We start from the raw sequence: 12184 nt of genomic DNA, 5'->3' as shown, positions 1-12184 counted from the left end.
AATAATCACAGAGTCATAGAATCATAGAAGGCTAGAGTTGGAAGAAAATTTAGCTAGAGATCAGAGAATGACCCCCCACACACTCCATCCCTCATTTAACAGATGAAGAAACTGAGGCAAACAGAATTAAGTGATTTGCCCAGGATCATGCATCAAGTAATTATCTGAGGCTGGATTTGAACTCAGAAAGATGAGTCTTCTTGATTCCAGGCTTTGTCCTCTTGACTGCCCAGGTAATGACTAAAATATGCTAATTAGTGTCAAAGAGCAAAGCTAAGTTTAGAATTCAGTCCTCTAAATTCTGAATTCATTAGTCAAAAGCTGCCTCCATTGTTTCATTTTGTCTCTTACACACTTTTTTGGTTTTGCCTACTCAAAATGTTACAGTGGGGGGGGGGGGGAAGGGGGCAAGGATTTACCTTGCCCCTCAGCCTCTCAAAAAGGGGGTTGGGGATAGAGGAAGAATGAAAGATATGAAATGACAGAAGTTTAAATTGTTACTAAAAAAAAAGTTTTTGTGAAGGCTTAAAAACCAGGACAAAAACAAATAAACAAACAAAAAACCGCAGAAGGGTTAAAAAACCAGAACAAAATAATAGAAGTGAAAACACCTGGTGGTCCCTTCCAAGCAGGGAAGTCAGGATTGTTGGTTATTTTCCAAAGGGTTTGATTCAGCTGTTATCTTTTGATTTGGACAGGTAGGTGGCACAGTGTCAGGTCTAGGATCAGGAAGGATCATCTTCCTGGTGTTAGAATCTGACCTCAGACATTTACTAGCTATATGATTCTTGCCAAGTCTTTAACATTCTTTATATGTAAAATGAACTGGAGAAATAAATGGCAAACCATTTCCATTTCTTTGCCAAGAAAATCCCAAATGTGATTGGACATGAATAGATAACATTTCTTATCTCTTTGTATTTCTAGGATGGAGAGGTAACTCTTGTTTCATATACCTCTTAATAGTTTCTATTACTTTCTTCTTTGACCCATTCATTACTTGGATTTCATTATAATGTCTTCATTTCAGTCTGTGTATTTTGTTTGTGGTTCCTGAACCAATGACTATTTTTTATTTGTGATATTTGTAAAATATGTAGTAGCTATCACTGTTCTTGTACATTTGTTTATAATATCTCTGTTCCATAATGCATGGTCAGTTTTTTTTTTTTTAAAGTTCCAGGTAGTGCTAAGAAACACATTTTTTGCAATCCTTTTTAGAAGCTATTATAAGTCTTTTAGTTACAGAACATATAGCTCCATAATAGCCTCTCTCATCCCTACCACTACTACATCCCTGATTATATGCCCCACCACTGACTTCTACCTCCTTCCTCATTATCCTCCCTTCCCTACTTATTTCAAAATCACTCATTTGGGATTATGTCCTCCCATTCATCCAATGCCAGAATTTCCAACACCTTCCTCTCAAAATAAGACAAGTACCCTTTTAAGTCCCAAACTCTCCAGAAAACAACCAACACAAGATTTTCATTTCCCTTTGCAGAACTTCTTTCTTCATAGGAGCCCATAGAGTATTGATCAGCAAAGCCTTTTCTCATTACCTAAACAGAGTCTCTCTCTTTTCCACCACCCCATCATTCCTTTTCTTGTACTCCTCACTCCGCTTCTGCAAACTCTTCTTTTTCTGAACCCAGAGACATTTCATAATCTCCTTTATTCCCCTAAGTCCTCTCCATATATATGCCCCATTCATAATGCATTCACCCCTTTCCCTCCAAAAAATTGATTCACCCATAAGCAGGGCATCACAAGGTCCTATTCATAATATCCCAGGCCCACCTTTTTACTGTTATTTCCATTTGACATGTACTTTTGCCCATGTCTCCTTGTATACATTTAAAAAGAAGGCTCTTTCCTGTCTTTATGCAATTATAATATTTTCTGTTGCTACATTTATTTATCTCTCCTGAATGTTGTTATGTGAGGTGTTCCAGAAGCAAATACTTTCTTCAGTTCTGGTTTTCTTTCTAAAGATGTTTAAATATCCCTTTATTTTGAATATACTTTTTTCCCCACTTATGTTTAAGGTCAGATTTTCAGACAGTGCTGCATCTTTGAGTTGCATTGCTTTTTACAACATGGTATTCCCTTCCCTCTTGTGTTCTCTGTTGAGTATAGAATAGTTTTGTATTATTCAAATTTTCTTTCTTTTGTTTTTGAACATCTTTCACTAGGTTTTTGGCAGAACTTGTTATTTTTGAATTAAATTGTTAAATTTAGCCACAAAGTATTTTTGAGATTTGCAGCCTCGTTGATGTTGTTTTTTCTAGAAGCAATCTATGAATTCTTTAAATTAATATTTCATTTTCTGTGTTCATAAATTCTAGACAGCTTTCTTATATTAGCTATCACATTAAGATATTCGAGAGTGATCTCTCATTTTTCTTGAGTTTTTTTCTGGAAGACCTATAATTTTTAGGTTGTCTCTCCATCTTTGAGACAACTATGTTCTGCTTGGAGAGAGAGCATATTTATTTTGATGTTATTGAGGGTCTTTTTTACTTCTCTTCTTCTATTAGCCTTTACTTCTTTGTATTTTCATTCCCAAACAACTGTTCTTTTATTTCTTTACTGAGACATGCTCTCACAGATTCAAAGCTATTACTTATGTTCACTATTCTGTCCATTAGTTTACTGAAAGGAATAAAACCTACTCTCAGAATTCTTATTCCTCTTTTCAAACACCCAAAACAGAATGTAGTGTTTCATGTTCTTTTCAAATTCTTCAGGTTTCTCTATATAGTCAAGTGCTGAACTATTTTTCTTTGTTTTCCATTATTTATTTATTTATAATATATGATATTATAATATTTATTTTTTAAACTCATTTAGGATATCAGAGAATCATATTTTCCTTTTGTTGTTACTATTTTTACTATTTTCCCCATTCATTTAAGTGTTTATATTAAAAATCCTTGAATTGTCTTCTTCCTGAGACCTTTGGAAATTTCACCCTTTTTTTCCTCTGATGGTGGTTCCCCTGAAATCTGGATTTCAAAGCTTATTAGGTTCCTCCCATTTTGGGCAATTCATGGTCCCTAGTCAAGGTCTTTGACTCAGGTAGCATAGTGTATACAGAATCAGGTCTGGAGTCAGAAAAACTCATCTTCTTGTGTTGAAATCTGACTTTAGACACTTAACTAACTGTGTGATCTTGGGCAAGCTGCTTAAAACCCTGTTTGCCTCAGTTCCTCTTCTGTAAATTAGTTTGACAAGGAAATGGCAAATCATTCCAGGACCTTTACCAAAAAAGCTCCAAATAGGGTCACTAAACATCAGACACAAATGAAACAATTGAAGCAACAGAAACAAATAAAACAACTGAACAACAACATCATATACCTTGGATCTAGGTTTCAGTTTTATTCCATACAAAACTCATTTGTCCAAAAATCACCCAAATCTTGATTCATTGGATTACCTAGAGTTTATTTACAAGTTTTCCATGAGGAAGATTCTTATTTTGATTTACCTCAAATCAATTCTCATAGACTATCTTTTCTCCAAAACTAAAATTCTTAATCTGGGGTCTGTAAACTTTTTAATAAATATTTTTACTATTCTTTCAATATAATTGGCTCTTTTTATAATCACACATATTTTTGCTTATATATTTTAAAACATTCTGTAGTAATTGCCAGATAGGCATGCATGGCACAAAAAGAGTTAAAAACTCCTGGACCAAGCTCTCTCTCCATTCTTTTTGAATTGAAGTTGGAAGTTATTTAAAAGTTCTGTACTTCATTATGAGCTTGTACTTTATTTTTTTTACCCTGCCTCTGTGGTCACCAATCCATTGGAGTGACATATAATTCATGTTTATCAAATCCCAAATTCCACTGTCTTCTCATTTCACTGGTATACAGAATTTCCTGGTAAGGAAATTCCCTCTACCAACTCAAATCTGCATCTGCTCTACAATTTAAAGTCTTAGCTGGTTATCTGAAACAATGAGAGATTAAGCAACTTTCCCAGGGTCATTATCATTATATATCAGAAACAAAAATTGAACCTACATCTTCCTGACTCCAAGAACAGTTCTTTATCCATTATGCCAGGCTTCTTCTCCAACAAATACTAGTAACTAAAATCCAATTACATTTTAATGACTCTGGCTTAATCTACATATGGCTTTTAGGAAAGAAATATATTTTTTAATATACAGAGATCTCATAATGATAAAATAAATAGCAAAATATATTGAATTACAAAATCATAAAGGACAAGGCTATAAAGAGGAAAAAATCACAGAAAAATATCAAACATAAAACACACTTAAAACACACAGCCACAATATCAAGTAATAAGAAAAGAATACCTAATCTCTCAGAATGAGTTCGAGTCATCAGATTTTGGTGAATTCCATCCTGAGATACACTGGACCATTTCCAGTAACTTTAGAAAGATCATAGAGAATGAGAGGCAAGCCACTGAATTAGATAAGAGAAAAGATCTCAATTAAAAAAGAAAAAGTCAAGAGAGTGAAGTTTAAAAAGTAAAAACCAGTGAACTTGAATATAACTTCTGTGAAATTTTTATAATTTTTTTATTAAATAGATAACAAACAAGTATTAAAAGAATAGTGATCACCTAAAGTCAGTGTGATTATATCTAGATCAGGTCATACTAGACCAATTTTATATCCTCTTTTTTTTTTGACAAGTTTATTCAACTGATGGATCCAAGGAGATGTTATTGATCAAATTTACCTGAATTTTAAGCAAAGCATTTGAAAATTTTCTCACACTCTTCTTGTTGACAAGTTCAAAAGATATAGATTAAACAGTAATTAAAGTTAAGCTAATTCAAAACAGATTGAATAGCTCAAGCTAAAGAGTTTTCGAATATATATTTCCCTGTCAATCCTGTCATACAAACATTTTCCTAAGTGAGTTAAATGAAAAATGATAGCCTGTTCATCAAATTTTTAGATGAAATAAAGTTACTAAATATATCTTACACATTGAATGAAAGATTCTGCATTCAAAATATTCTTAATAATATAGGTAATAAATAATCTAGTAAAATTTAATTTAATTGGGGAAAATGGAAAGTCTTAAAAATTTCTTATATGCTAAATGAACACGATTAGATGGTTATGTAGGTTTAACTCAGCTATTAATTAACTTCTATATGCCTTAGTTTTCTTACCTGTAAAATAAAGGGGGAGAGCTGATGACCTCTAAGATCTTTTCCAGATAGAACTATGATCTTATCATTTTATATCATATTCACATGAGCAGTATGTTATAATGGAAAATACTTTGGGTTTTTCTTCATCACTCTGAAATTAGGAATGACTGGTGTAAATCTGACCTTTTGTTTTATCTAGCTGTTATGAAAACAGACAGATCATTAAGCTATCTTTGTCTTTGTTCCCAGATCTGTAAAGAAGGGAATAATAGTTCCATGCACTTAGGGTTCTCAAGGGAATCAACTCAGATTATTTAGATATTTCTTATAAGCCTTAAATCTAACATAAATGTCAATTATTATTATGTAGCATTTTAATGCCTAGCCACTTATTTTCCTTTGCAATATCAGTTACCACTCATACACAGAATATGTAGATACTTCCCTAACTTGTTTTCTTGATTAAATTAATTTAATAATACCAAAATATCTATCTGATATAAATGCTTGCAATCATTTGGCATTTTCATAAATTATTTTCATAAATTATTCATTATACCTAGAAGGAACTTTATATTTCATTTAGTCAAGTCTCATTTTATAAACACAGAAATTAAAGTCTTGAGAGTAAACTGACATGTCCAAGGTCACACAACTAGTTAGAGCCAAAGCTTGGAATACAATTTAGGTTTTCTGATTCTCCATCTAGTATTCTTCACACCATGCTAGCAGGCTTAGACAAAAAAAAAATTACATACTCTTCCCATCTACACCACAAATATGTATGAATTATTTATTTTTATATCATGCTTGCATTCTTTTTTTGTATATTTTGTATATTCTTTTCTTTTCTAAGTATATATTTTCTCCCTCTTCTAACTAGAGTCATTCCTTGTCATAGAAAATGAATTAAGAAATACGACAGAAAAAATTCAGTTTACTATAATTAACCAACACATTAAACAAGTCTGACAGTATAAGTAATTTTCTATAATTCCCTCACTTCTGTAAAGAAATAAAGGAGATGAATTTTTTCACCTTTTTTTTTTTGCAAGGGCAGTCAAGCTTAATCACTATAATTATGTAGCATTAATTTTCATTTTATTGTTGTGGTTTTCTATTTTCATTGTTGTAGTTTTTGCACATTTTTTCTCCTAGTTCTGTCTTCTTTACTTTGTATCAGTTCATATGTTTTTCCATGTTTCTCTATATCCTTATATTAATTGCTTCTGCACATCATAGTAATACTTGATTACATTTGTGCACCACAATTTGTTCAGCAATTCCCCAATTGATGAACATCCATTTGGTTGCCTGTATAAACCCAGTACCATAACATAAGTATTTTGGTGCATATGAACACATAATAATTATGAGCGCCATATATTCCACCTATGAGCCATCTGATTCCTCATCCTGAAGACAGCAATCACTCAGGACAACCTATCCAGTTCTTTCTCTGAATCAAAGCCCCTTCAGATTTAAATCCTCAAGTTTTAAAACAGCTGACTTGGCTCAAAGCAGCTCAGCAGAACACAAGAAAAAGTTTGAAAGTTCCTATGAGCAATAATATGATTCCTAGCAAGAGCAACAAAGGAATACAAAGCAATGACCATGTGGTTTGCAGGAGATATTTAGAAGTTAGAATGCTAGAGCCAGAAGAGACCTTAGCAACCATCTAATCTGCCAGCCTCATTTTACAGATGAGGGAACTAAGAGGCATTGGTCTCACTTCTTCCTTGCTGACTTTTGCATTAAAAGGCTGAGCCCTTCAGACGGTTATTATTGTTCAAACTGTGATATTCCTGTGAAAAATGAATCTACTTTTTAAAAAGAATGTAAGAGATACTAAATACACTGAAGACTTGGCAAAAGTCTCTCTATGATCAGGACAATATTCAAGTGCTAGAAGTAGTCTGACTGAAGCACTTAATGGACCCAATTCATGCAGCATGCAATTGTCATATGTAGTAAGGACTGCTGCTTCTAGGGATAGATTTGCTACAAGCAATGAATCTTTCAGTCAGATCAGATCTGTACCTGATTCTATTTTCCTCACTCTTCTGAATATATTTTCATCCTGAATTTATTTTCCATTTCTTTCTTGGTAGCCCCCTTACTAAAACCCAACTTTGTTACATATAGCCTCTTATGTTGCAAATACTTGGTAAACTTAAATATGATAGCTATAAATCCCATTTCATATTCTGCATAAACCCTCTAATTCAGATACCCTCTTCCCTTTAAAGTAGATGATAATTCCAACTGTAGAAGATCTGTGTTGTTGCTTCTATAAAGGAATGAAAATCAGCCCAATAAAGCTGGCTACAAGTCTCTGAACTCAAGTCCAGTTCAGGAGTATAAATTAATCCTGACCTTAGGTGAAATAATATTTCAGATATAGGACTAAAGGAGAACTGTTTGGCAATGCAAACATACATTTGAACATTTATTGCCTATTTCAAAAAGTGTAGTTCTTTGCAATTAGAGCATACGAATCTTGGAAATTCACTTGAGGATGTAAATCCTAAAAATATAGGAAATCATTCTGACCTTTAAGGAAAAATGCTGTCATGTTCCAATTATATTCATTATGTTATGCCTATGTTCTTGATAGAAGGACAGTTTGGGTCTGTCTTTGCTGGGAGTAGGGAGAAGAGGGTAAGAGACCAGAGAATGATGTCATACTGATCATTATGCACAATGGCTATGCTGATGTTCACTTTAACCTAAGGTTACTATTGGCAACATTATTAGACGATCAAGCTAGAAGTGAGGACAGACCCACTAATTTTCTTTAATTCAACTGTGAAGAAGAGGACTTTCCTTCATTGAGACTATACTTTAAACTTTGGGATCCCCATTTCTTAATATCATAATATTTTTCCAATATAAAAACAGTAACCTTAAAAGAAAGAACAGATTTCTTCAAAGGGTGTCATTTAATATTTGACAAAAAGGGATAACATGTATGACAAGTGATGACGATGAACATAGACAATTATAATCAAACTGGTTCTGTTTGCAAAGTACTTATTGTAAATAAGTTCTTGATTTCACTCTCCCAGAATGAGGCAGGGTATATCTCTTCATCTCAGAATTCTATGGTACCCTAAGGGGTTCAGGGTAGTATCTTTTTGATCAGTCAATCAGTCTCTAATACTGTCAACTTGAGCATCCATAGGAAGAGATCCTATCACTGTTAGCTACCTCTTTTAAAAAACATATATTTATTTCAATGACACTTAAGAAGAATAAAAGTACAAATATTGGTCTCCCAAACCTCAGGGACACTCTCTCTCCTATTTTACCTTGGTTTCTTGGGAGAGTGGGCTCACTACTACTTTGATTTCTGTGTAAAACCAAATCTCCATTTTCCAAATGTTTATGTCTCAAAAGTCACTTTCTGCTTTTTGAATGATTGATATCAAGCTAACTATAAAATCCAGGCCTTAGAAGTCTAGGATGTCATAAAATGGAAAAATACTCTCTCTTCACCTAAAAGTAAAGAACAAATACTAGATCACACAAAAAATAAGGGTATATATTATTTATATAATATATAAATGGAGGAAAGTGGAGGTGGAAGTTGGGGGATAGAGAGTGAAAGCCCAAGATGTAAAGGTACAGAATTGTCTCTCACCAGATACCTTGAATTGAGAAATCCAACCAGGACTAAGCTAGCCAATGAAAAAAGAGATTGGTGAGACCAACTAAAGCCTTTTTGAAGATATCTCCATTTCTGACTATTCAGCTAACATAAGGCTTCTCTTGGCCATATGGTTAGCAGACAATAATGAGTTAAATAATTTCTATACATACTTCATACTATTTCTAAGATGTTCCCATTATTCAATGATGGATCTGTTGGAATATGGCTTCCTAACATCTCCAAATGGGGAGATAAGCCCAGAGGTTCTCTTCACATGAGATAAATTCTCATCATACATGGAACTCAAGAGCCAAACATAACAAAGTTAATCCCTATTCCATGTGACAAACCTTTAAGTACTTGAAAGTAACTATCGTGCCTCCCACAGTCTTCTGTTTTTTGAGTTAATTACTCATGATTCTTTCCAATGGTTCTTGAATGAAATAATTTCAAGGCCCTTTACTATTTGGAATCTCCTCCTCTGGATGCAGTACTACTTGTCAATGTTTTTCCTAAAGCTGAACTGAACTGAACATACTATTCCTGATGCAATTTGATTAGGACAATGGTAGTATCATCTCCATCATCTGTGACTTTCATTGTATTCCTTTTATATTAGTTTTATCATAATGATGACTCACTGAGATATCACTCTTTTGTCTTGTACAAGCTGTCATTTGCTTTATTCACTATTTGGTGACTATCTATTGCTATTCTAGGCTTGTGTAGCAATGAAGTTTTGAACCTGAGGTTGAGGTGTCTGTGGGGAAAAACTTTATGCCTTACTTCAATACTTTTAGAATGTAGGATTCTATCAGTGTCAGATTTCAAATTATGAAGAACAGTGGTTCTAGAGAGTCTAGATTAAATCCTATCTCTGATACTTACTTCCTACATGATCTTGGGCCAGTCATTCAACTTCCTTGACCTCATTTCCCTCACACAGAAAACAAGGGAATTGAACTGGGTGGCTTTGAAAGTTCCTTCCACTTACAGATCAATGATGCAATTCTATATGTTTTAATAAAAGACTTTGGGCTGAAAAAAGTTATTATTTGCTCAGTTTTCTGATAGTGAGCCTCTTAGAACTTAACTGGTTTCAGATGATATTCAGTGTATCATGTGATCTCTATTTGAACCCTTTCTACTTTAGTTAAGACTTCCAGAGCCATGTTCCACTAACATAGCTATCAAGACCTTACTGTTACTTTCACACCACAATGGAGCTTTAGAATATAATTCTAGTCATATAATTTAAATAAAAGAAAATAATTATTATATTTCAAAAGTTGCTAAGGACAGGAACAAATTATTTCTCAATCTATATCTATAAATATGTATGTAAATATGGGGAAAGTACTGTATGACTCTAGAAATAACAGATCCATCAATTTTACATAGGTATTTGGACAAAAACTAGAATAAGTTATTTAAAAACACTTATTATGATTTCATCAATAGGATTCAGTACCTAATAAATGCTGTTAGATTCATCTAATTTCTTTGAATACTGAAATGAGCATTTTGATCTTTGTGAAGGATCAGTCATAGACTAGACCCATGTCATAAAATAGATATCAAAACAAAGTATGATTTTAGACTTTATTATTTACTAACTTTTTAGTCTTGGAGTTCCTTAATATTTCTAAGACTTTCTATTCATTAGCAAGGTGGGGATAATAATGTTTGCATTTGCTATCCTACGTAGTCAGATTTTTTAAGTTTATTTGTAACATTCTTTTCTTTTTAAGTTTTGAGTTCCAAATTTTCTCCCTCCCTCCAACCCTTTTCTCACCTACTGAGAAGACAAGCAAAATGATACCAATTATATATGTGATATCAGGCAAAACATATTTGCATATTATCTATATCATCATAAAAGCAAAAAAAAAATAAAGAACAAGAGAAAAAATTATTTCAATTTGTTCATCAGTTTTCTCTCTCTTGATGGATAGCATTTTTCATCATGAGTCCTTTGCAAATTTCTTGGCTAATTGAACTGTTCAGAGTAGCCACAGTTGATCATCATTATAATAGTAGGGCAATTCTGTGTTTTTAAGGTTTTTTTTCTTCAGGTTTTTTTTGACTGCCCTTTTACTAAGCTATTAATTCTCTTTTCATAATTATCTTGTATTGCTCTTATTTTTTTTCCTACCTCTCTCACTAATTTATTTAATTCTTTCTGGAATTCCTGTTTGTCTTAAATGCAATTATCACTTTTTGAAGCTCTTACTTATACTTGTTTTCCCATTGTTATCTTCTAAGTTTATATTTTGTTTTTCCCTGCCACCATAATATCTTTTTATTAATTTTAAACTTTGTGTTAAAGTTGGACTCTGCTTATCTCAGTATGGGGAAGCACTGTCCCAAAATTCAATGCTTTTTTGTGTTGCTGTTTTCAAAGTTAGCTCTGGGGGTCTACAAGTTTACAATGCTTTCCAAGGTGCTGTGAACCAGGGAGAGATATGGTCTCTTCAGTTCTCTGATATTTACCCCAAAAGGGTCCTTGCTCCCCTGCAATCACAAGCATTAGCACTTCTCTTGATCGCGGAACTGCATAAATATCCCCTCCTCTGTGATTAATCAGAAGTACTCCTCTCCCACCTGGAATTGCAACCCAGAACTGCTTTTGTAAAATAGACTTGCCAATCAAAGCCAGCTTTACCCAAAGTGAACAAAGGGTTTCTTTTAATCTTTTTGGCCAGTTATCCAATTCTCTGGACTGAGAGTTCCCTATGTTACTGCTGGTTGCTACCACCAGATGCTATTATCACCTCCAAGACCCACTGCTGATGCTTCTGCTATTTTCTGAACTACTACCATGCAGAGTCATAGACATCTCTTAACAACCTCCTAAATTATCTTAGGCTAGAAAAATATCCTCCTCCTACTTTTTATTGTCTCTGCAGCTCCAACATTTGATTTGAGGAGTTATTTTAAAGTTGTTTGGAGGGTAATGTTGGAAGAGTCCAACTGGGTTGCTTCCTATACTCATCCACCTTGAGTCTACCCTCCCATTGAATTGTTATGGTGACCAAATTTAGTAAAGAGTATGATAGAAAAGTAATAATTATATATGCATGGATATATGGACATGTCTTAGAAAGTAGAGAATCTTATGTATTCATAAGGATGAAAAGGGTAGGGAAGACATTTATAATCTTACTTCATTTGGAGAATGATGCATATTTATAATAGGCAAAGATAAGGTAGAGATAAGAACTGAACTCCCAGATGAGGAAAATTCCTCTATTGTATACCTCTGAAATAACTAGCATTTTCTATACTTAATTTTAAGGAAAAAACATGAATATCACAATAAAGGAAATTTACATCTATAATATATTCACATGCACATGTAGGGAACAGCTAGGT

This window comes from Antechinus flavipes, chromosome 3, assembly GCF_016432865.1.
Source record: "Antechinus flavipes isolate AdamAnt ecotype Samford, QLD, Australia chromosome 3, AdamAnt_v2, whole genome shotgun sequence".
In the NCBI taxonomy this organism is placed as follows: domain Eukaryota; kingdom Metazoa; phylum Chordata; class Mammalia; order Dasyuromorphia; family Dasyuridae; genus Antechinus; species Antechinus flavipes.
Note: the sequence above shows the minus strand (reverse complement) of the source record.